A 26,856-nucleotide genomic window follows, 5' to 3' on the forward strand; every position below is an offset into this window, starting at 1 on the left:
CTGTTCGGCTCATTGAAAAGAGTTAGCAGGCCCATTCAAAATTTCCGCGGGAATTTTTCTAGTTATGGGCCTGCTAAGCGGAGCAAGCAGCAGCGAAGCTGCTGCTTGCGGAGCAAGCAGGCACATATTACTATCCTAGAAAAAAGGGTTTATTGTTGCGTTTATTATTATATCATCTTCCACGATTTTTCCGCAAGAATGCGGCCCGTACCGTAGATCGCACCGGCACGAATGAGGTATTAAACGATGCGGCTCGATCTGACTCGGTGCGGCATTATTTTTCTAAGAATTCCCAGTTACCATGGCGACGCTATTCCCAAAAAACTCCCAAATAAAAGTCCCATAGGAATGAATGGGAAAAGGAAAGACAAAATCACACATCAAGCACCTTTTTCAAAGAGATGCTGCGCGCGCATACGTTAACCGATTGATATGAATTTTAGCTCATTTTGTTGGAATTTTTCCCATCTTTAGCTCAGTGTCAAAAAAAAAATTAAGGAATGAAAGCTCTTCCCCCTGTGCGGGTTCAAAGACAGTGAGTGTAATCGCCACTCTGATACCCAATTAAGCTTTCAGTGACGGGAACCAAAAAATCTATTTCCAAAAGTTTCACTTCAACTCGTCACCATGGCCACAATCTTTGCTCACTAGACATCAAATTCGCACATTTTGTAGCCACAAGCCTCTGCTTTCTGAAAAACTAAGTTTTATTTGGCTAAGGTGTCATTTAGTACCTTTATTTTCACTTTAAGCGAGGAGAAGTCGGACTTTGGCGCCTATCTCCTCCATGTAAATTTCGCCGTTTTTTCCCTCTTCATTTTCGATCAATCATAAGTTTTCAACCTGCTCTCATTTGGTCATTTTTCATCCGATTAAAAAACTGAGAACATGCTCGCGTTCCCCAAACCCTTGCCGTTCTAACGAGCCATGTCTGGAATCTGCATCTTCAACCGTTAAGTCGCGAGAGGCTTTTGTTTGAGGTGAGCGTAATCCTATACAAATCAATGGAGTGTTGGTGCGTGACGTCTCCTCACAACTTAAAATCAAATGTGTGTGCGTGAATGTGCATGTTTTGTAAAGGGGCAGTGAGATACTGTTAATTATGGTAGATTCCACATTTCTTGACCGATTTCAATGGTTTGAATTTTAAACTGTTCAGCTCATTGAAATGTTACTTAAAATCAAATGTGTGTGCGTGAATGTGCATGTTTCTTAAAGGGGCAGTAACATATTGTTGATTATGGTTAACTTTTACATTTCTTGAGCGATTTCAATGGTTTAAATTTTAAACTGTTCAGCTCATTGAAATGTTGGTTAAAATCAAATGTGAGTGCGTGAATGTGCATGTTTCTTAAAGGGGCAGTAATACTTTTAGTAGATTATGGTTAACTTGCACATTTCTTGAGCGATTTCAATGGTTGAAAGTTTAAACTGTTCAGCTCATTGAAAAGAGTTAGCAGGCCCATTCAAAATTTCCGCGGGAATTTTTCTAGTTATGGGCCTGCTAAGCGGAGCAAGCAGCAGCGAAGCTGCTGCTTGCGGAGCAAGCAGGCACATATTACTATCCTAGAAAAAAGGGTTTATTGTTGCGTTTATTATGGGCCTGCTAAGCGGAGCAAGCAGCAGCGAAGCTGCTGCTTGCGGAGCAAGCAGGCACATATTACTATCCACCCTAGAAAAGGGTTTATTATTTTTTTTCTTTTTTATTCTTCCACCGACTTTTCCGCAAAAATGCGGCCCGAACCGTAGATCGCACCGGGACAAAAGAGGTATCAAACGATGCGGCTCGCTCTGACTCGCTGCGCTATTATTTTTATAAGAATTCCCAGTTACCATGGCGACGCTATTCCCAAAAAACTCCCAAATAAAGTCCCATAGGAATGAATGGGAATCCGAAAGAGATCAACTCCAATCAAGCACCTTTTTCAAAGACACGCTGCGCGCGCATACATTAACCGACCGATATGAAAATTAGCTCATTTTGTTGGAATTTTTGTCATCTTTAGCTCAGTGTCAAAAAAAATTTTAAGGAATGAAAGCTCTCCCCCCTGTGAGGGTTCAAAGACAGTGAGCAAAGGGGAAAAGTCGCCTATTTAGAGTGTGACTAATTAAGGCTTCAGTGACGGGAACCAAAAAATCTATTTCCAAAAGTTTCACTTCAACTCGTCACCATGGCCACAATCTTTGCTCACTAGACCTCAAATTCGCACATTTTGTAGCCACAAGCCTCTGCTTTCTGAAGAACTAAGTTTTATTTGGCTACGGTGTCATTTAGTACCTTTATTTTCACTTTAAGCGAGGAGAAGTCGGACTTTGACGCCTATCTCCTCCATGTTAATTTCGCCGTTTTTGCCTCTTCATTTTCGATCAATCATAAGTTTTCAACCTGCTCTCATTTGGTCATTTTTCATCCGATTAAAAAACTGAGAACATGCTCGCGTTCCCCAAACCCTTGCCGTTCTAACGAGCCATTTCTGGAATCTGCATCTTCAACCGTTAAGTCGCGAGAGGCTTTTGTTTGAGGTGAGCGTAATCCTATACAAATCAATGGAGTGTTGGTGCGTGACGTCTCCTCACAACTTAAAATCAAATGTGTGTGCGTGAATGTGCATGTTTTGTAAAGGGGCAGTGAGATACTGTTAATTATGGTAGATTCCACATTTCTTGACCGATTTCAATGGTTTGAATTTTAAACTGTTCAGCTCATTGAAATGTTACTTAAAATCAAATGTGTGTGCGTGAATGTGCATGTTTCTTAAAGGGACAGTAAGATACTTTATTTGATCTTGATTATGGTTAACTTTTACATTTCTTGAGCGATTTCAATGGTTGAAATTTTAAACTGTTCAGCTCATTGAAATGTTACTTAAAATCAAATGTGTGTGCGTGAATGTGCATGTTTCTTAAAGGGGCAGTAACATACTGTTGATTTTGGTTAACTTGCACATTTCTTGACCGATTTCAATGGTTTAAATTTTAAACTGTTCAGCTCATTGAAATGTTGGTTAAAATCAAATGTGTGTGCGTGAATGTGCATATTTCTTAAAGGGACAGTAAGATACTTTATTTGATCTTGATTATGGTTAACTTCCACATTTCTTGAGCGATTTCAATGGTTGAAAGTTTAAACTGTTCAGCTCATTGAAAAGAGTTAGCAGGCCCATTCAAAATTTCCGCGGGAATTTTTCTAGTTATTTTTCAACTTATTATATCATCTTCCACGGGTTTTTCCGCAAGAATGCGGCCTGTACCGTACATCGCACCGGGACAAATGAGGTATCAAACGATGCGGCTCGATCTGACTCGCTGCGGCATTATTTTTATAAGAATTCCCAGTTACCATGGCGATGCTATTCCCAAAAAACTCCCAAATAAAAGTCCCATAGGAATGAATGTGAAACCGAAAGACATCAACTCCAATTCAAGCACCTTTTTCCAAGACACGCTGCGCGCGCATACGGTAACCGATTGATATGAATTTTAGCTCATTTTGTTGGAATTTTTCCCATCTTTAGCTCAGTGTCAAAAAAAAAATTAAGGAATGAAAGCTCTTCCCCCTGTGCGGGTTCAAAGACAGTGAGTGTAATCGCCACTCTGATATGCAATTAAGGCTTCAGTGACGGGAACCAAAAAATCTTATTTCCAAAAGTTTCACTTCAACTCGTCACCATGGCCACAATCTTTGCTCACTAGACATCAAATTCGCACATTTTGTAGCCACAAGCCTCTGCTTTCTGAAAAACTAAGTTTTATTTGGCTAAGGTGTCATTTAGTACCTTTATTTTCACTTTAAGCGAGGAGAAGTCGGACTTTGGCGCCTATCTCCTCCATGTTAATTTCGCCGTTTTTTCCCTCTTCATTTTCGATCAATCATAAGTTTTCAACCTGCTCTCATTTGGTCATTTTTCATCCGATTAAAAAACTGAGAACATGCTCGCGTTCCCCAAACCCTTGCCGTTCTAACGAGCCATTTCTGGAATCTGCATCTTCAACCGTTAAGTCGCGAGAGGCTTTTGTTTGAGGTGAGCGTAATCCTATACAAATCAATGGAGTGTTGGTGCGTGACGTCTCCTCACAACTTAAAATCAAATGTGTGTGCGTGAATGTGCATGTTTTGTAAAGGGGCAGTGAGATACTGTTAATTATGGTAGATTCCACATTTCTTGACCGATTTCAATGGTTTGAATTTTAAACTGTTCAGCTCATTGAAATGTTACTTAAAATCAAATGTGTGTGCGTGAATGTGCATGTTTCTTAAAGGGGCAGTAAGATACTTTATTTGATCTTGATTATGGTTAACTTGCACATTTCTTGAGCGATTTCAATGGTTGAAATTTTAAACTGTTCAGCTCATTGAAATGTTAGTTAAAATCAAATGTATGTGCGTGAATGTGCATGTTTCTTAAAGGGGCAGTAATACTTTTAGTTGATTATAACTTCCACATTTCTTGAGCGATTTCAACGGTTGAAATTTTAAACTGCTCATTGAAAAGAGTTGCAAGAGTTAGCAGGCCCATTCAAAATTTCCGCGGGAATTTTTCTAGTTATTTTTATATTATCTTCCAGCGACTTTTCCGCAAGAATAGGGGCCGTACCGTAGATCGCACCGCGACAAATAAGGTATCAAACGATGCGGCTCGATTTGACTCGCTGCGCTATTATTTTCCTCAGAATTCCCAGTTACCATGGCGACACAATTCCCCAAAATGTCCCCCAAAAAGTCCCATAGGAATGAATGGGAATCCGAAAATGATCAACTCCAATCAAGCACCTTTTTCAAAGACACGCTGCGCGCGCATACATTAACCGACCGATATGAAAATTAGCTCATTTTGTTGGAATTTTTGTCATCTTTAGCTCAGTGTCAAAAAAAATTTTAAGGAATGAAAGCTCTCCCCCCTGTGAGGGTTCAAAGACAGTGAGCAAAGGGGAAAAGTCGCCTATTTAGAGTGTGACTAATTAAGGCTTCAGTGACGGGAACCAAAAAATCTATTTCCAAAAGTTTCACTTCAACTCGTCACCATGGCCACAATCTTTGCTCACTAGACATCAAATTCGCACATTTTGTAGCCACAAGCCTCTGCTTTCTGAAGAACTAAGTTTTATTTGGCTACGGTGTCATTTAGTACCTTTATTTTCACTTTAAGCGAGGAGAAGTCGGACTTTGACGCCTATCTCCTCCATGTTAATTTCGCCGTTTTTTCCCTCTTCATTTTCGATCAATCATAAGTTTTCAACCTGCTCTCATTTGGTCATTTTTCATCCGATTAAAAAACTGAGAACATGCTCGCGTTCCCCAAACCCTTGCCGTTCTAACGAGCCATTTCTGGAATCTGCATCTTCAACCGTTAAGTCGCGAGAGGCTTTTGTTTGAGGTGAGCGTAATCCTATACAAATCAATGGAGTGTTGGTGCGTGACGTCTCCTCACAACTTAAAATCAAATGTGTGTGCGTGAATGTGCATGTTTTGTAAAGGGGCAGTGAGATACTGTTAATTATGGTAGATTCCACATTTCTTGACCGATTTCAATGGTTTGAATTTTAAACTGTTCAGCTCATTGAAATGTTACTTAAAATCTAATGTGTGTGCGTGAATGTGCATGTTTCTTAAAGGGGCAGTAAGATACTTTATTTGATCTTGATTATGGTTAACTTTTACATTTCTTGAGCGATTTCAATGGTTGAAATTTTAAACTGTTCAGCTCATTGAAATGTTAGTTAAAATCAAATGTATGTGTGTGAATGTGCATGTTTCTTAAAGGGGCAGTAATACTTTTAGTTGATTATAACTTCCACATTTCTTGAGCGATTTCAACGGTTGAAATTTTAAACTGCTCATTGAAAAGAGTTGCAAGAGTTAGCAGGCCCATTCAAAATTTCCGCGGGAATTTTTCTAGTTATTATATCATCTTCCACGATTTTTCTGCTAAAATGCGGCCCGTACCGTAGATCGCACCGGCACGAATCAGGTATCAAACGATGCGGCTCGATCTGACTCGGTGCGGCATTATTTTTCTAAGAATTCCCAGTTACCATGGCGACGCTATTCCCAAAAAACTCCCAAATAAAGTCCCATAGGAATGAATGGGAATCCGAAAGAGATCAACTCCAATCAAGCACCTTTTTCAAAGACACGCTGCGCGCGCATATGTTGACCGACCGATATGAAAATTAGCTCATTTTGTTGGAATTTTTGTCATCTTTAGCTCAGTGTCAAAAAAAAAATTAAGGAATGAAAGCTCTCCCCCCTGTGCGGGTTCAAAGACAGTGAGCAAAGGGGTGAAAGTCGCCTTTCTTGCATCAGTTAGAGCGTGACTAATTAAGGTCTGAGTGCTGGGAACCAAAAAATATATTTCCAAAAGTTTCACTTCAACTCGTCACCATGGCCACAATCTTTGCTCACTAGACATCAAATTCGCACATTTTGTAGCCACAAGCCTCTGCTTTCTGAAGAACTAAGTTTTATTTGGCTAAGGTGTCATTTAGTACCTTTATTTTCACTTTAAGCGAGGAGAAGTCGCACATTTTTGATCTCTTTTCAATGTAATTTTCGCCCTTTTTGCCTCTTCATTTTCGATCAATCATAAGTTTTCAACCTGCTCTCATTTGGTCATTTTTCATCCGATTAAAAAACTGAGAACATGCTCGCGTTCCCCAAACCCTTGCCGTTCTAACGAGCCATTTCTGGAATCTGCATCTTCAACCGTTAAGTCGCGAGAGGCTTTTGTTTGAGGTGAGCGTAATCCTATACAAATCAATGGAGTGTTGGTGCGTGACGTCTCCTCACAACTTAAAATCAAATGTGTGTGCGTGAATGTGCATGTTTTGTAAAGGGGCAGTGAGATACTGTTAATTATGGTAGATTCCACATTTCTTGACCGATTTCAATGGTTTGAATTTTAAACTGTTCAGCTCATTGAAATGTTACTTAAAATCAAATGTGTGTGCGTGAATGTGCATGTTTCTTAAAGGGGCAGTAATACTTTTAGTTGATTATAACTTCCACATTTCTTGAGCGATTTCAATGGTTTAAATTTTAAACTGTTCAGCTCATTGAAATGTTGGTTAAAATAAATTGTGTGTGCGTGAATGTGCATATTTCTTAAAGGGACAGTAAGATACTTTATTTGATCTTGATTATGGTTAACTTGCACATTTCTTGAGCGATTTCAATGGTTGAAAGTTTAAACTGTTCAGCTCATTGAAAAGAGTTAGCAGGCCCATTCAAAATTTCCGCGGGAATTTTTCTAGTTATGGGCCTGCTAAGCGGAGCAAGCAGCAGCGAAGCTGCTGCTTGCGGAGCAAGCAGGCACATATTACTATCCTAGAAAAAAGGGTTTATTGGTGTTATTATTATATCATCCTTCCACGAATTTTCTGCTAAAATGCGGCCCGTACCGTAGATCGCACCGGCACGAATGAGGTATCAAACGATGCGGCTCGATCTGACTCGGTGCGGCATTATTTTTCTAAGAATTCCCAGTTACCATGGCGACGCTATTCCCAAAAAACTCCCAAATAAAGTCCCATAGGAATGAATGGGAATCCGAAAGAGATCAACTCCAATCAAGCACCTTTTTCAAAGACACGCTGCGCGCGCATACATTAACCGACCGATATGAAAATTAGCTCATTTTGTTGGAATTTTTGTCATCTTTAGCTCAGTGTCAAAAAAATTTTTAAGGAATGAAAGCTCTCCCCCCTGTGAGGGTTCAAAGACAGTGAGCAAAGGGGAAAAGTCGCCTATTTAGAGTGTGACTAATTAAGGCTTCAGTGACGGGAACCAAAAAATCTATTTCCAAAAGTTTCACTTCAACTCGTCACCATGGCCACAATCTTTGCTCACTAGACCTCAAATTCGCACATTTTGTAGCCACAAGCCTCTGCTTTCTGAAGAACTAAGTTTTATTTGGCTGCGGTGTCATTTAGTACCTTTATTTTCACTTTAAGCGAGGAGAAGTCGGACTTTGACGCCTATCTCCTCCATGTTAATTTCGCCGTTTTTTCCCTCTTCATTTTCGATCAATCATAAGTTTTCAACCTGCTCTCATTTGGTCATTTTTCATCCGATTAAAAAACTGAGAACATGCTCGCGTTCCCCAAACCCTTGCCGTTCTAACGAGCCATTTCTGGAATCTGCATCTTCAACCGTTAAGTCGCGAGAGGCTTTTGTTTGAGGTGAGCGTAATCCTATACAAATCAATGGAGTGTTGGTGCGTGACGTCTCCTCACAACTTCAAATCAAATGTGTGTGCGTGAATGTGCATGTTTTGTAAAGGGGCAGTGAGATACTGTTAATTATGGTAGATTCCACATTTCTTGACCGATTTCAATGGTTTGAATTTTAAACTGTTCAGCTCATTGAAATGTTACTTAAAATCAAATGTGTGTGCGTGAATGTGCATGTTTCTTAAAGGGGCAGTAACATATTGTTGATTATGGTTAACTTTTACATTTCTTGAGCGATTTCAATGGTTTGAATTTTAAACTGTTCAGCTCATTGAAATGTTGGTTAAAATCAAATGTGTGTGCGTGAATGTGCATATTTCTTAAAGGGACAGTAAGATACTTTATTTGATCTTGATTATGGTTAACTTGCACATTTCTTGAGCGATTTCAATGGTTGAAATTTTAAACTGTTCAGCTCATTGAAATGTTAGTTAAAATCAAATGTGTGTGCGTGAATGTGCATGTTTCTTAAAGGGGCAGTAACATACTGTTGATTTTGGTTAACTTCCACATTTCTTGACCGATTTCAATGGTTGAAAGTTTAAACTGTTCAGCTCATTGAAAAGAGTTAGCAGGCCCATTCAAAATTTCCGCGGGAATTTTTCTAGTTATGGGCCTGCTAAGTGGAGCAAGCAGCAGCGAAGCTGCTGCTTGCGGAGCAAGCAGGCACATATTACTATCCTAGAAAATGGGTTTATTATGGGCCTGCTAAGCGGAGCAAGCAGCAGCGAAGCTGCTGCTTGCGGAGCAAGCAGGCACATATTACTATCCACCCTAGAAAAGGGTTTATTATTTTTCTTCCATATATTATCTTCCACCGACTTTTCCGCAAAAATGCGGCCCGAACCGTACATCGCACCGGGACAAATGAGGTATCAAACGATGCGGCTCGCTCTGACTCGCTGCGCTATTATTTTTCTAAGAATTCCCAGTTACCATGGCGACGCTATTCCCAAAAAACTCCCAAATAAAGTCCCATAGGAATGAATGGGAATCCGAAAGAGATCAACTCCAATCAAGCACCTTTTTCAAAGACACGCTGCGCGCGCATACATTAACCGACCGATATGAAAATTAGCTCATTTTGTTGGAATTTTTGTCATCTTTAGCTCAGTGTCAAAAAAAATTTTAAGGAATGAAAGCTCTCCCCCCTGTGAGGGTTCAAAGACAGTGAGCAAAGGGGAAAAGTCGCCTATTTAGAGTGTGACTAATTAAGGCTTCAGTGACGGGAACCAAAAAATCTATTTCCAAAAGTTTCACTTCAACTCGTCACCATGGCCACAATCTTTGCTCACTAGACATCAAATTCGCACATTTTGTAGCCACAAGCCTCTGCTTTCTGAAGAACTAAGTTTTATTTGGCTACGGTGTCATTTAGTACCTTTATTTTCACTTTAAGCGAGGAGAAGTCGGACTTTGACGCCTATCTCCTCCATGTTAATTTCGCCGTTTTTGCCTCTTCATTTTCGATCAATCATAAGTTTTCAACCTGCTCTCATTTGGTCATTTTTCATCCGATTAAAAAACTGAGAACATGCTCGCGTTCCCCAAACCCTTGCCGTTCTAACGAGCCATTTCTGGAATCTGCATCTTCAACCGTTAAGTCGCGAGAGGCTTTTGTTTGAGGTGAGCGTAATCCTATACAAATCAATGGAGTGTTGGTGCGTGACGTCTCCTCACAACTTAAAATCAAATGTGTGTGCGTGAATGTGCATGTTTTATAAAGGGGCAGTGAGATACTGTTAATTATGGTAGATTCCACATTTCTTGACCGATTTCAATGGTTTGAATTTTAAACTGTTCAGCTCATTGAAATGTTACTTAAAATCAAATGTGTGTGCGTGAATGTGCATGTTTTATAAAGGGGCAGTGAGATACTGTTAATTATGGTAGATTCCACATTTCTTGACCGATTTCAATGGTTTGAATTTTAAACTGTTCAGCTCATTGAAATGTTACTTAAAATCAAATGTGTGTGCGTGAATGTGCATGTTTTATAAAGGGGCAGTGAGATACTGTTAATTATGGTAGATTCCACATTTCTTGACCGATTTCAATGGTTTGAATTTTAAACTGTTCAGCTCATTGAAATGTTACTTAAAATCAAATGTGTGTGCGTGAATGTGCATGTTTCTTAAAGGGGCAGTAACATACTGTTGATTTTGGTTAACTTCCACATTTCTTGACCGATTTCAATGGTTGAAAGTTTAAACTGTTCAGCTCATTGAAAAGAGTTAGCAGGCCCATTCAAAATTTCCGCGGGAATTTTTCTAGTTATTTTTCTTATTTTTTAATCTTCCGCGTTTTTTTCTGCTAAAATGCGGCCCGTACCGTAGATCGCACCGGGACAAATGAGGTATCAAACGATGCGGCTCGATCTGACTCGGTGCGCTATTATTTTTATAAGAATTCCCAGTTACCATGGCGACGCTATTCCCAAAAAACTCCCAAAAAAAGTCCCATAGGAATGAATGGGAATCCGAAAGAGATCAACTCCAATCAAGCACCTTTTTCAAAGACACGCTGCGCGCGCATACGTTGACCGACCGATATGAAAATTAGCTCATTTTGTTGGAATTTTTGTCATCTTTAGCTCAGTGTCAAAAAAAATATTAAGGAATGAAAGCTCTTCCCCCTGTGCGGGTTCAAAGACAGTGAGTGTAATCGCCACTCTGATATGCAATTAAGGCTTCAGTGACGGGAACCAAAAAAATCTATTTCCAAAAGTTTCACTTCAACTCGTCACCATGGCCACAATCTTTGCTCACTAGACATCAAATTCACACATTTTGTAGCCACAAGCCTCTGCTTTCTGAAAAACTAAGTTTTATTTGGCTAAGGTGTCAATTAGTACCTTTATTTTCACTTTAAGCGAGGAGAAGTCGGACTTTGGCGCCTATCTCCTCCATGTTAATTTCGCTGTTTTTTCCCTCTTCATTTTCGATCAATCATAAGTTTTCAACCTGCTCTCATTTGGTCATTTTTCATCCGATTAAAAAACTGAGAACATGCTCACGTTCCCCAAACCCTTGCCGTTCTAACGAGCCATTTCTGGAATCTGCATCTTCAACCGTTAAGTCGCGAGAGGCTTTTGTTTGAGGTGAGCGTAATCCTATACAAATCAATGGAGTGTTGGTGCGTGACGTCTCCTCACAACTTAAAATCAAATGTGTGTGCGTGAATGTGCATGTTTTGTAAAGGGGCAGTGAGATACTGTTAATTATGGTAGATTCCACATTTCTTGACCGATTTCAACGGTTTCAATTTTAAACTGTTCAGCTCATTGAAATGTTACTTAAAATCAAATGTGTGTGCGTGAATGTGCATGTTTCTTAAAGGGGCAGTAACATACTGTTGATTATGGTAGATTCCACATTTCTTGACCGATTTCAATGGTTTGAATTTTAAACTGTTCAGCTCATTGAAATGTTGGTTAAAATCAAATGTGTGTGCGTGAATGTGCATGTTTCTTAAAGGGGCAGTAATACTTTTAGTTGATTATAACTTCCACATTTCTTGAGCGATTTCAATGGTTGAAAGTTTAAACTGTTCAGCTCATTGAAAAGAGTTAGCAGGCCCATTCAAAATTTCCGCGGGAATTTTCTAGTTATGGGCCTGCTAAGCGGAGCAAGCAGCAGCGAAGCTGCTGCTTGCGGAGCAAGCAGGCACATATTACTATCCTAGAAAAAAGGGTTTATTGTTGCGTTTATTATTATATCATCTTCCACGATTTTTCCGCAAGAATGCGGCCCGTACCGTAGATCGCACCGGCACGAATGAGGTATCAAACGATGCGGCTCGATCTGACTCGGTGCGGCATTATTTTTCTAAGAATTCCCAGTTACCATGGCGACGCTATTCCCAAAAAACTCCCAAATAAAAGTCCCATAGGAATGAATGGGAAAAGGAAAGACAAAATCACACATCAAGCACCTTTTTCAAAGAGATGCTGCGCGCGCATACGTTAACCGATTGATATGAATTTTAGCTCATTTTGTTGGAATTTTTCCCATCTTTAGCTCAGTGTCAAAAAAAAAATTAAGGAATGAAAGCTCTTCCCCCTGTGCGGGTTCAAAGACAGTGAGTGTAATCGCCACTCTGATACCCAATTAAGCTTTCAGTGACGGGAACCAAAAAATCTATTTCCAAAAGTTTCACTTCAACTCGTCACCATGGCCACAATCTTTGCTCACTAGACATCAAATTCGCACATTTTGTAGCCACAAGCCTCTGCTTTCTGAAAAACTAAGTTTTATTTGGCTAAGGTGTCATTTAGTACCTTTATTTTCACTTTAAGCGAGGAGAAGTCGGACTTTGGCGCCTATCTCCTCCATGTAAATTTCGCCGTTTTTTCCCTCTTCATTTTCGATCAATCATAAGTTTTCAACCTGCTCTCATTTGGTCATTTTTCATCCGATTAAAAAACTGAGAACATGCTCGCGTTCCCCAAACCCTTGCCGTTCTAACGAGCCATTTCTGGAATCTGCATCTTCAACCGTTAAGTCGCGAGAGGCTTTTGTTTGAGGTGAGCGTAATCCTATACAAATCAATGGAGTGTTGGTGCGTGACGTCTCCTCACAACTTAAAATCAAATGTGTGTGCGTGAATGTGCATGTTTTGTAAAGGGGCAGTGAGATACTGTTAATTATGGTAGATTCCACATTTCTTGACCGATTTCAATGCTTTGAATTTTAAACTGTTCAGCTCATTGAAATGTTACTTAAAATCAAATGTGTGTGCGTGAATGTGCATGTTTCTTAAAGGGGCAGTAACATATTGTTGATTATGGTTAACTTTTACATTTCTTGAGCGATTTCAATGGTTTAAATTTTAAACTGTTCAGCTCATTGAAATGTTGGTTAAAATCAAATGTGTGTGCGTGAATGTGCATATTTCTTAAAGGGACAGTAAGATACTTTATTTGATCTTGATTATGGTTAACTTGCACATTTCTTGAGCGATTTCAATGGTTGAATTTTTAAACTGTTCAGCTCATTGAAATGTTAGTTAAAATCAAATGTATGTGCGTGAATGTGCATGTTTCTTAAAGGGGCAGTAATACTTTTAGTAGATTATGGTTAACTTCCACATTTCTTGAGCGATTTCAATGGTTGAAAGTTTAAACTGTTCAGCTCATTGAAAAGAGTTAGCAGGCCCATTCAAAATTTCCGCGGGAATTTTCTAGTTATGGGCCTGCTAAGCGGAGCAAGCAGCAGCGAAGCTGCTGCTTGCGGAGCAAGCAGGCACATATTACTATCCTAGAAAAAAGTGTTTAATATTATTATTTTTATATCATCTTCCAGCGACTTTTCCGCAAAAATAGGGCCCGAACCGTAGATCGCACCGGGACAAAAGAGGTATCAAACGATGCGGCTCGATCTGACTCGCTGCGCTATTATTTTTATAAGAATTCCCAGTTACCATGGCGACGCTATTCCCAAAAAACTCCCAAATAAAGTCCCATAGGAATGAATGGGAATCCGAAAGAGATCAACTCCAATCAAGCACCTTTTTCAAAGACACGCTGCGCGCGCATACATTAACCGACCGATATGAAAATTAGCTCATTTTGTTGGAATTTTTGTCATCTTTAGCTCAGTGTCAAAAAAAAAATTAAGGAATGAAAGCTCTCCCCCCTGTGCGGGTTCAAAGACAGTGAGCAAAGGGTGAAAGTCGCCTATTTAGAGTGTGACTAATTAAGGTCTGAGTGCTGGGAACCAAAAAATATATTTCCAAAAGTTTCACTTCAACTCGTCACCATGGCCACAATCTTTGCTCACTAGACATCAAATTCGCACATTTTGTAGCCACAAGCCTCTGCTTTCTGAAGAACTAAGTTTTATTTGGCTAAGGTGTCATTTAGTACCTTTATTTTCACTTTAAGCGAGGAGAAGTCGCACATTTTTGATCTCTTTTCAATGTAATTTTCGCCGTTTTTGCCTCTTCATTTTCGATCAATCATAAGTTTTCAACCTGCTCTCATTTGGTCATTTTTCATCCCATTAAAAAACTGAGAACATGCTCGCGTTCCCCAAACCCTTGCCGTTCTAACGAGCCATTTCTGGAATCTGCATCTTCAACCGTTAAGTCGCGAGAGGCTTTTGTTTGAGGTGAGCGTAATCCTATACAAATCAATGGAGTGTTGGTGCGTGACGTCTCCTCACAACTTAAAATCAAATGTGTGTGCGTGAATGTGCATGTTTTGTAAAGGGGCAGTGAGATACTGTTAATTATGGTAGATTCCACATTTCTTGACCGATTTCAATGGTTTGAATTTTAAACTGTTCAGCTCATTGAAATGTTACTTAAAATCAAATGTGTGTGCGTGAATGTGCATGTTTCTTAAAGGGGCAGTAACATACTGTACATTATGGTTAACTTGCACATTTCTTGAGCGATTTCAATGGTTGAAATTTTAAACTGTTCAGCTCATTGAAATGTTACTTAAAATCAAATGTGTGTGCGTGAATGTGCATGTTTCTTAAAGGGGCAGTAATACTTTTAGTTGATTATAACTTCCACATTTCTTGAGCGATTTCAACGGTTGAAATTTTCAACTGTTCAGCTCATTGAAAAGAGTTGCAAGAGTTAGCAGGCCCATTCAAAATTTCCGCGGGAATTTTTCTAGTTATTTTTTTTATATTTTATTCCACGATTTTTCCGCAAAAATGCGGCCCGTACCGTAGATCGCACCGGCACGAATGAGGTATCAAACGATGCGGCTCGATCTGACTCGGTGCGGCATTATTTTTCTAAGAATTCCCAGTTACCATGGCGACGCTATTCCCAAAAAACTCCCAAATAAAGTCCCATAGGAATGAATGGGAATCCGAAAGAGATCAACTCCAATCAAGCACCTTTTTCAAAGACACGCTGCGCGCGCATACATTAACCGACCGATATGAAAATTAGCTCATTTTGTTGGAATTTTTGTCATCTTTAGCTCAGTGTCAAAAAAAATTTTAAGGAATGAAAGCTCTCCCCCCTGTGAGGGTTCAAAGACAGTGAGCAAAGGGGAAAAGTCGCCTATTTAGAGTGTGACTAATTAAGGCTTCAGTGACGGGAACCAAAAAATCTATTTCCAAAAGTTTCACTTCAACTCGTCACCATGGCCACAATCTTTGCTCACTAGACCTCAAATTCGCACATTTTGTAGCCACAAGCCTCTGCTTTCTGAAGAACTAAGTTTTATTTGGCTACGGTGTCATTTAGTACCTTTATTTTCACTTTAAGCGAGGAGAAGTCGGACTTTGACGCCTATCTCCTCCATGTTAATTTCGCCGTTTTTTCCCTCTTCATTTTCGATCAATCATAAGTTTTCAACCTGCTCTCATTTGGTCATTTTTCATCCGATTAAAAAACTGAGAACATGCTCGCGTTCCCCAAACCCTTGCCGTTCTAACGAGCCATTTCTGGAATCTGCATCTTCAACCGTTAAGTCGCGAGAGGCTTTTGTTTGAGGTGAGCGTAATCCTATACAAATCAATGGAGTGTTGGTGCGTGACGTCTCCTCACAACTTCAAATCAAATGTGTGTGCGTGAATGTGCATGTTTTGTAAAGGGGCAGTGAGATACTGTTAATTATGGTAGATTCCACATTTCTTGACCGATTTCAATGGTTTGAATTTTAAACTGTTCAGCTCATTGAAATGTTACTTAAAATCAAATGTGTGTGCGTGAATGTGCATGTTTCTTAAAGGGGCAGTAACATATTGTTGATTATGGTTAACTTTTACATTTCTTGAGCGATTTCAATGGTTTGAATTTTAAACTGTTCAGCTCATTGAAATGTTGGTTAAAATCAAATGTGTGTGCGTGAATGTGCATATTTCTTAAAGGGACAGTAAGATACTTTATTTGATCTTGATTATGGTTAACTTGCACATTTCTTGAGCGATTTCAATGGTTGAAATTTTAAACTGTTCAGCTCATTGAAATGTTAGTTAAAATCAAATGTGTGTGCGTGAATGTGCATGTTTCTTAAAGGGGCAGTAACATACTGTTGATTTTGGTTAACTTGCACATTTCTTGACCGATTTCAATGGTTGAAATTTTAAACTGTTCAGCTCATTGAAAAGAGTTAGCAGGCCCATTCAAAATTTCCGCGGGAATTTTTCTAGTTATGTGCCTGCTAAGCTGCTGCTTGCTCCGCTTAGCAGGCCCATATTACTATCCTAGAAAAAAGTGTTTAATATTATTATTTTTATATCATCTTCCAGCGACTTTTCCGCAAAAATAGGGCCCGAACCGTAGATCGCACCGGGACAAAAGAGGTATCAAACGATGCGGCTCGATCTGACTCGCTGCGCTATTATTTTTATAAGAATTCCCAGTTACCATGGCGACGCTATTCCCAAAAAACTCCCAAATAAAGTCCCATAGGAATGAATGGGAATCCGAAAGAGATCAACTCCAATCAAGCACCTTTTTCAAAGACACGCTGCGCGCGCATACATTAACCGACCGATATGAAAATTAGCTCATTTTGTTGGAATTTTTGTCATCTTTAGCTCAGTGTCAAAAAAAAAATTAAGGAATGAAAGCTCTCCCCCCTGTGCGGGTTCAAAGACAGTGAGCAAAGGGTGAAAGTCGCCTATTTAGAGTGTGACTAATTAAGGTCTGAGTGCTGGGAACCAAAAAATATATTTCCAAAAGTTTCACTTCAACTCGTCACCATGGCCACAATCTTTGCTCACTAGACATCAAATTCGCACATTTTGTAGCCACAAGCCTCTGCTTTCTGAAGAACTAAGTTTTATTTGGCTAAGGTGTCATTTAGTACCTTTATTTTCACTTTAAGCGAGGAGAAGTCGCACATTTTTGATCTCTTTTCAATGTAATTTTCGCCGTTTTTGCCTCTTCATTTTCGATCAATCATAAGTTTTCAACCTGCTCTCATTTGGTCATTTTTCATCCGATTAAAAAACTGAGAACATGCTCGCGTTCCCCAAACCCTTGCCGTTCTAACGAGCCATTTCTGGAATCTGCATCTTCAACCGTTAAGTCGCGAGAGGCTTTTGTTTGAGGTGAGCGTAATCCTATACAAATCAATGGAGTTGGTGTTGGTGCGTGACGTCTCCTCACAACTTAAAATCAAATGTGTGTGCGTGAATGTGCATGTTTTGTAAAGGGGCAGTGAGATACTGTTAATTATGGTAGATTCCACATTTCTTGACCGATTTCAATGGTTTGAATTTTAAACTGTTCAGCTCATTGAAATGTTACTTAAAATCAAATGTGTGTGCGTGAATGTGCATATTTCTTAAAGGGACAGTAAGATACTTCATTTGATCTTGATTATGGTTAACTTCCACATTTCTTGACCCATTTCAATGGTTGAAAGTTTAAACTGTTCAGCTCATTGAAATGTTACTTAAAATCAAATGTGTGTGCGTGAATGTGCATGTTTCTTAAAGGGACAGTAAGATACTTTATTTGATCTTGATTATGGTTAACTTTTACATTTCTTGAGCGATTTCAATGGTTGAAATTTTAAACTGTTCAGCTCATTGAAATGTTGGTTAAAATCAAATGTGTGTGCGTGAATGTGCATATTTCTTAAAGGGACAGTAAGATACTTTATTTGATCTTGATTATGGTTAACTTTTACATTTCTTGAGCGATTTCAATGGTTTAAATTTTAAACTTTTCAGCTCATTGAAATGTTGGTTAAAATCAAATGTGTCTGCGTGAATGTGCATGTTTCTTAAAGGGGCAGTAACATACTGTTGATTATGGTTAACTTTTACATTTCTTGAGCGATTTCAATGGTTGAAATTTTAAACTGTTCAGCTCATTGAAATGTTAGTTAAAATCAAATGTGTGTGCGTGAATGTGCATGTTTCTTAAAGGGGCAGTAATACTTTTAGTTGATTATAACTTCCACATTTCTTGGGCGATTTCAACGGTTGAAATTTTAAACTGCTCATTGAAAAGAGTTGCAAGAGTTAGCAGGCCCATTCAAAATTTCCGCGGGAATTTTTCTAGTTATTTTTATATTATCTTCCAGCGACTTTTCCGCAACAATAGGTGCCGTACCGTAGATCGCACCGCGACAAATAAGGTATCAAACGATGCGGCTCGATTTGACTCGCTGCGCTATTATTTTCCTCAGAATTCCCAGTTACCATGGCGACACAATTCCCCAAAATGTCCCCCAAAAAGTCCCATAGGAATGAATGGGAATCCGAAAATGATCACATCAAATCAAGCACCTTTTTCCAAGACACGCTGCGCGCGCATACGTTAACCGACCGATATGAATTTTAGCTCATTTTGTTGGAATTTTTGTCATCTTTAGCTCAGTGTCAAAAAAAAAATTAAGGAATGAAAGCTCTTCCCCCTGTGCGGGTTCAAAGACAGTGAGTGTAATCGCCACTCTGATACCCAATTAAGGCTTCAGTGACGGGAACCAAAAAATCTATTTCCAAAAGTTTCACTTCAACTCGTCACCATGGCCACAATCTTTGCTCACTAGACATCAAATTCGCACATTTTGTAGCCACAAGCCTCTGCTTTCTGAAGAACTAAGTTTTATTTGGCTAAGGTGTCATTTAGTACCTTTATTTTCACTTTAAGCGAGGAGAAGTCGCACATTTTTGATCTCTTTTCAATGTAATTTTCGCCGTTTTTCCCTCTTCATTTTCGATCAATCATAAGTTTTCAACCTGCTCTCATTTGGTCATTTTTCATCCGATTAAAAAACTGAGAACATGCTCGCGTTCCCCAAACCCTTGCCGTTCTAACAAGCCATTTCTGGAATCTGCATCTTCAACCGTTAAGTCGCGAGAGGCTTTTGTTTGAGGTGAGCGTAATCCTATACAAATCAATGGAGTGTTGGTGCGTGACGTCTCCTCACAACTTAAAATCAAATGTGTGTGCGTGAATGTGCATGTTTTGTAAAGGGGCAGTGAGATACTGTTAATTATGGTAGATTCCACATTTCTTGACCGATTTCAATGGTTTGAATTTTAAACTGTTCAGCTCATTGAAATGTTACTTAAAATCAAATGTGTGTGCGTGAATGTGCATGTTTCTTAAAGGGACAGTAACATACTGTTGATTTTGGTTAACTTGCACATTTCTTGAGCGATTTCAATGGTTGAAAGTTTAAACTGTTCAGCTCATTGAAATGTTACTTAAAATCAAATGTGTGTGCGTGAATGTGCATGTTTCTTAAAGGGGCAGTAACATACTGTTTATTTTGGTTAACTTGCACATTTCTTGAGCGATTTCAATGGTTGAAAGTTTAAACTGTTCAGCTCATTGAAAAGAGTTAGCAGGCCCATTCAAAATTTCCGCGGGAATTTTCTAGTTTTTATATTATCTTCCAGCGACTTTTCCGCAAAAATAGGGCCCGAACCGTAGATCGCACCGGGACAAAAGAGGTATCAAACGATGCGGCTCGATCTGACTCGCTGCGCTATTATTTTTATAAGAATTCCCAGTTACCATGGCGACGCTATTCCCAAAAAACTCCCAAATAAAGTCCCATAGGAATGAATGGGAATCCGAAAGAGATCAACTCCAATCAAGCACCTTTTTCAAAGACACGCTGCGCGCGCATACGTTAACCGACCGATATGAAAATTAGCTCATTTTGTTGGAATTTTTGTCATCTTTAGCTCAGTGTCAAAAAAAATTTTAAGGAATGAAAGCTCTCCCCCCTGTGAGGGTTCAAAGACAGTGAGCAAAGGGGAAAAGTCGCCTATTTAGAGTGTGACTAATTAAGGCTTCAGTGACGGGAACCAAAAAATCTATTTCCAAAAGTTTCACTTCAACTCGTCACCATGGCCACAATCTTTGCTCACTAGACATCAAATTCGCACATTTTGTAGCCACAAGCCTCTGCTTTCTGAAGAACTAAGTTTTATTTGGCTACGGTGTCATTTAGTACCTTTATTTTCACTTTAAGCGAGGAGAAGTCGGACTTTGGCGCCTATCTCCTCCATGTAATTTTCGCCGTTTTTCCCTCTTCATTTTCGATCAATCATAAGTTTTCAACCTGCTCTCATTTGGTCATTTTTCATCCGATTAAAAAACTGAGAACATGCTCGCGTTCCCCAAACCCTTGCCGTTCTAACGAGCCATTTCTGGAATCTGCATCTTCAACCGTTAAGTCGCGAGAGGCTTTTGTTTGAGGTGAGCGTAATCCTATACAAATCAATGGAGTGTTGGTGCGTGACGTCTCCTCACAACTTAAAATCAAATGTGTGTGCGTGAATGTGCATGTTTTGTAAAGGGGCAGTGAGATACTGTTAATTATGGTAGATTCCACATTTCTTGACCGATTTCAATGGTTTGAATTTTAAACTGTTCAGCTCATTGAAATGTTACTTAAAATCAAATGTGTGTGCGTGAATGTGCATGTTTCTTAAAGGGGCAGTAACATAGTGTTGATTATGGTTAACTTCCACATTTCTTGACCCATTTCAATGGTTGAAAGTTTAAACTGTTCAGCTCATTGAAATGTTACTTAAAATCAAATGTGTGTGCGTGAATGTGCATGTTTCTTAAAGGGGCAGTAACATAGTGTTGATTATGGTTAACTTCCACATTTCTTGACCCATTTCAATGGTTGAAAGTTTAAACTGTTCAGCTCATTGAAATGTTACTTAAAATCAAATGTGTGTGCGTGAATGTGCATGTTTCTTAAAGGGACAGTAAGATACTTTATTTGATCTTGATTATGGTTAACTTTTACATTTCTTGAGCGATTTCAATGGTTGAAATTTTAAACTGTTCATCTCATTGAAATGTTAGTTAAAATCAAATGTGTGTGCGTGAATGTGCATGTTTCTTAAAGGGGCAGTAATACTTTTAGTAGATTATGGTTAACTTCCACATTTCTTGAGCGATTTCAACGGTTTAAATTTTAAACTGTTCAGCTCATTGAAAAGAGTTGCAACAGTTAGCAGGCCCATTCAAAATTTCCGCGGGAATTTTTCTAGTTATGGGCCTGCTAAGCGGAGCAAGCAGCAGCGAAGCTGCTGCTTGCGCAGCAAGCAGGCACATATTACTATCCTAGAAAAAAGGGTTTATTGTTGCGTTTATTTTTATATTATCTTCCAGCGACTTTTCCGCAAGAATAGGGGCCGTACCGTAGATCGCACCGCGACAAATAAGGTATCAAACGATGCGGCTCGATTTGACTCGCTGCGCTATTATTTTCCTCAGAATTCCCAGTTACCATGGCGACACAATTCCCCAAAATGTCCCCCAAAAAGTCCCATAGGAATGAATGGGAATCCGAAAATGATCACATCAAATCAAGCACCTTTTTCCAAGACACGCTGCGCGCGCATACGTTAACCGACCGATATGAATTTTAGCTCATTTTGTTGGAATTTTTGTCATCTTTAGCTCAGTGTCAAAAAAAATATTAAGGAATGAAAGCTCTCCCCCCTGTGCGGGTTCAAAGACAGTGAGCAAAGGGGTGAAAGTCGCCTTTCTTGCATCAGTTAGAGCGTGACTAATTAAGGTCTGAGTGCTGGGAACCAAAAAATATATTTCCAAAAGTTTCACTTCAACTCGTCACCATGGCCACAATCTTTGCTCACTAGACATCAAATTCGCACATTTTGTAGCCACAAGCCTCTGCTTTCTGAAGAACTAAGTTTTATTTGGCTAAGGTGTCATTTAGTACCTTTATTTTCACTTTAAGCGAGGAGAAGTCACACATTTTTGATCTCTTTTCAATGTAATTTTCGCCGTTTTTGCCTCTTCATTTTCGATCAATCATAAGTTTTGAACCTGCTCTCATTTGGTCATTTTTCATCCGATTAAAAAACTGAGAACATGCTCGCGTTCCCCAAACCCTTGCCGTTCTAACGAGCCATTTCTGGAATCTGCATCTTCAACCGTTAAGTCGCGAGAGGCTTTTGTTTGAGGTGAGCGTAATCCTATACAAATCAATGGAGTGTTGGTGCGTGACGTCTCCTCACAACTTAAAATCAAATGTGTGTGCGTGAATGTGCATGTTTTGTAAAGGGGCAGTGAGATACTGTTAATTATGGTAGATTCCACATTTCTTGACCGATTTCAATGGTTTGAATTTTAAACTGTTCAGCTCATTGAAATGTTACTTAAAATCAAATGTGTGTGCGTGAATGTGCATGTGTCTTAAAGGGGGAGTAACATATTGTTGATTATGGTTAACTTTTACATTTCTTGAGCGATTTCAATGGTTGAAAGTTTAAACTGTTCAGCTCATTGAAATGTTGGTTAAAATCAAATGTGTGTGCGTGAATGTGCATGTTTCTTAAAGGGGCAGTAATACTTTTAGTAGATTATGGTTAACTTGCACATTTCTTGACCGATTTCAATGGTTGAAAGTTTAAACTGTTCAGCTCATTGAAAAGAGTTAGCAGGCCCATTCAAAATTTCCGCGGGAATTTTTCTAGTTATGGGCCTGCTAAGCGGAGCAAGCAGCAGCGAAGCTGCTGCTTGCGGAGCAAGCAGGCACATATTACTATCCTAGAAAAAAGGGTTTATTGTTGCGTTTATTATTATATCATCTTCCACGATTTTTCCGCAAGAATGCGGCCCGTACCGTAGATCGCACCGGCACGAATGAGGTATCAAACGATGCGGCTCGATCTGACTCGGTGCGGCATTATTTTTCTAAGAATTCCCAGTTACCATGGCGACGCTATTCCCAAAAAACTCCCAAATAAAAGTCCCATAGGAATGAATGGGAAAAGGAAAGACAAAATCACACATCAAGCACCTTTTTCAAAGAGATGCTGCGCGCGCATACGTTAACCGATTGATATGAATTTTAGCTCATTTTGTTGGAATTTTTCCCATCTTTAGCTCAGTGTCAAAAAAAAAATTAAGGAATGAAAGCTCTTCCCCCTGTGCGGGTTCAAAGACAGTGAGTGTAATCGCCACTCTGATACCCAATTAAGCTTTCAGTGACGGGAACCAAAAAATCTATTTCCAAAAGTTTCACTTCAACTCGTCACCATGGCCACAATCTTTGCTCACTAGACATCAAATTCGCACATTTTGTAGCCACAAGCCTCTGCTTTCTGAAAAACTAAGTTTTATTTGGCTAAGGTGTCATTTAGTACCTTTATTTTCACTTTAAGCGAGGAGAAGTCGGACTTTGGCGCCTATCTCCTCCATGTAAATTTCGCCGTTTTTTCCCTCTTCATTTTCGATCAATCATAAGTTTTCAACCTGCTCTCATTTGGTCATTTTTCATCCGATTAAAAAACTGAGAACATGCTCGCGTTCCCCAAACCCTTGCCGTTCTAACGAGCCATTTCTGGAATCTGCATCTTCAACCGTTAAGTCGCGAGAGGCTTTTGTTTGAGGTGAGCGTAATCCTATACAAATCAATGGAGTGTTGGTGCGTGACGTCTCCTCACAACTTAAAATCAAATGTGTGTGCGTGAATGTGCATGTTTTGTAAAGGGGCAGTGAGATACTGTTAATTATGGTAGATTCCACATTTCTTGACCGATTTCAATGCTTTGAATTTTAAACTGTTCAGCTCATTGAAATGTTACTTAAAATCAAATGTGTGTGCGTGAATGTGCATGTTTCTTAAAGGGGCAGTAACATATTGTTGATTATGGTTAACTTTTACATTTCTTGAGCGATTTCAATGGTTTAAATTTTAAACTGTTCAGCTCATTGAAATGTTGGTTAAAATCAAATGTGTGTGCGTGAATGTGCATATTTCTTAAAGGGACAGTAAGATACTTTATTTGATCTTGATTATGGTTAACTTGCACATTTCTTGAGCGATTTCAATGGTTGAATTTTTAAACTGTTCAGCTCATTGAAATGTTAGTTAAAATCAAATGTATGTGCGTGAATGTGCATGTTTCTTAAAGGGGCAGTAATACTTTTAGTAGATTATGGTTAACTTCCACATTTCTTGAGCGATTTCAATGGTTGAAAGTTTAAACTGTTCAGCTCATTGAAAAGAGTTAGCAGGCCCATTCAAAATTTCCGTGGGAATTTTTCTAGTTATTATATCATCTTCCACGATTTTTCCGCAAAAATGCGGCCCGTACCGTAGATCGCACCGGCACGAATGAGGTATCAAACGATGCGGCTCGATCTGACTCGGTGCGGCATTATTTTTCTAAGAATTCCCAGTTACCATGGCGACGCTATTCCCAAAAAAGTCCCAAAAAAAGTCCCATAGGAATGAATGGGAAACCGAAAGACATCAACCCCAATAAAGCACCTTTTTCCAAGACACGCTGCGCGCGCATACGTTGACCGACCAATGTGAAAATTAGCTCATTTTGTTGGAATTTTTGTCATCTTTAGCTCAGTGTCAAAAAAAAAATTAAGGAATGAAAGCGCTTCCCCCTGTGCGGGTTCAAAGACAGTGAGCAAAGAGTGAAAGTCGCCTATTTAGAGTGTGACTAATTAAGGCTTCAGTGACGGGAACCAAAAAATCTATTTCCAAAAGTTTCACTTCAACTCGTCACCATGGCCACAATCTTTGCTCACTAGACATCAAATTCGCACGTTTTGTAGCCACAAGCCTCTGCTTTCTGAAAAACTAAGTTTTATTTGGCTAAGGTGTCAATTAGTACCTTTATTTTCACTTCAAGCGAGGAGAAGTCGGACTTTCGCGCCTATCTCCTCCATGTTAATTTCGCCGTTTTTTCCCTCTTCATTTTCGATCAATCATAAGTTTTCAACCTGCTCTCATTTGGTCATTTTTCATCCGATTAAACAACTGAGAACATGCTCGCGTTCCCCAAACCCTTGCCGTTCTAACGAGCCATTTCTGGAATCTGCATCTTCAACCGTTAAGTCGCGAGAGGCTTTTGTTTGAGGTGAGCGTAATCCTATACAAATCAATGGAGTGTTGGTGCGTGACGTCTCCTCACAACTTAAAATCAAATGTGTGTGCGTGAATGTGCATGTTTTGTAAAGGGGCAGTAAGATACTGTTGATTATGGTGAACTTCCACATTTCTTGACCGATTTCAATGGTTTAATTTTTAAACTGTTCAGCTCATTGAAATGTTACTTAAAATCAAATGTGTGTGCGTGAATGTGCATGTTTTGTAAAGGGGCAGTGAGATACTGTTAATTATGGTAGATTCCACATTTCTTGACCGATTTCAATGGTTTGAATTTTAAACTGTTCAGCTCATTGAAATGTTACTTAAAATCAAATGTGTGTGCGTGAATGTGCATGTTTCTTAAAGGGGCAGTAACATAGTGTTGATTATGGTTAACTTCCACATTTCTTGACCCATTTCAATGGTTGAAAGTTTAAACTGTTCAGCTCATTGAAATGTTACTTAAAATCAAATGTGTGTGCGTGAATGTGCATGTTTCTTAAAGGGGCAGTAACATACTGTTGATTATGGTAGATTCCACATTTCTTGACCGATTTCAATGGTTTAAATTTTAAACTGTTCAGCTCATTGAAATGTTACTTAAAATCAAATGTGTGTGCGTGAATGTGCATGTTTTGTAAAGGGGCAGTAAGATACTTTTAGTTGATGTTGATTATGGTGAACTTCCACATTTCTTGACTGATTTCAATGGTTTAAATTTTAAACTGTTCAGCTCATTGAAATGTTAGTTCAAATCAAATGTGTGTGCGTGAATGTGCATGTTTCTTAAAGGGGCAGTAATACTTTTAGTAGATTATGGTTAACTTCCACATTTCTTGAGCGATTTCAATGGTTGAAAGTTTAAACTGTTCAGCTCATTGAAAAGAGTTAGCAGGCCCATTCAAAATTTCCGCGGGAATTTTACTAGTTTATTTATCTTTATGCAGGACAAAGCGTCAAGCTCCATAGCAAAGATGCTTGTACCTGACTGTATTCTAGCTAATTTTGATCCGTATGGTCTTGTGTCAATATAATAGTTTTATTTAGCCTTTTATACTGCAATGACATTTGTGCCACCGAGTTGTTAAATTACTATATAGCGCTTAAATTGTTGCGTGACACAATGATAATGTGTGCAGTTTTTGTCCACATAAGTTGTCATTAATATGATTTATTGCATGAGGCTTTTTCAAGATAGGTGATCAATGGGAGAAGACGAGCGTTTAAAATGTTTAATTAAGTTCATTCGTGTGCTTTCTGCTCAGCGGTGTACTTGTCATCGGAGCAAATCTGGAGCAAAGCAAACATTAATGTGACCCATAACATCCAGCATACATGGCGTTTGAGGAATCGGAATGCACCACAAAGCTGTTTGTGTCACTGTTTTCCCATGTCTCCAGAATGTGCGGATTGCGTACTGTAGGTCCAGACTTGACGTGGCGGCGCGTAAAGTTTCACGTTCAGTTTGTTTTCTATAAATACCAACTTTGGCATAGAAATGTTCGGACACAAAGATTTGGCCTCATTTTGATCGTACGCAAGCTTTATAAATGAGGCCCCTGGTCTTTGTTATCTGGCGTGAAGCCAAGACAGTTCCATATAATAGATGATGAATTTCTCTTCGGAACAAACTCGCTTTCAGCCTCATTCACCACGACACCGCTTGTTTTTTTGGGGGGAAGACGTGGGGCTGGGGTGAAGTGTGTGGGCACTACAGTTGACCACTGATTGGCCTTAATAGGTCACGCACTCCGGAGACAGTGACTGAGGGGCAGCAGATGCATCGCTGTCCTTCAGTCAGTGGCAGA

At 39.3% G+C, this 26,856-nt stretch overlaps 1 protein-coding gene across 1 annotated transcript in view; it reads left to right on the forward strand.

Annotated features, from left to right (window-relative positions):
- mgarpa (mitochondria localized glutamic acid rich protein a) overlaps window positions 1-26,856 on the forward strand; it is an 88,204-nt gene that overhangs the window by 39,523 nt on the left and 21,825 nt on the right. The window lies entirely within an intron of this gene.

Source organism: Leptonotus elevatus, chromosome 9 (assembly GCF_054856555.1).
Source record: "Leptonotus elevatus isolate MCC_2025b chromosome 9, RoL_Lele_1.0, whole genome shotgun sequence".
NCBI classification, from domain to species: Eukaryota; Metazoa; Chordata; class Actinopteri; order Syngnathiformes; family Syngnathidae; genus Leptonotus; species Leptonotus elevatus.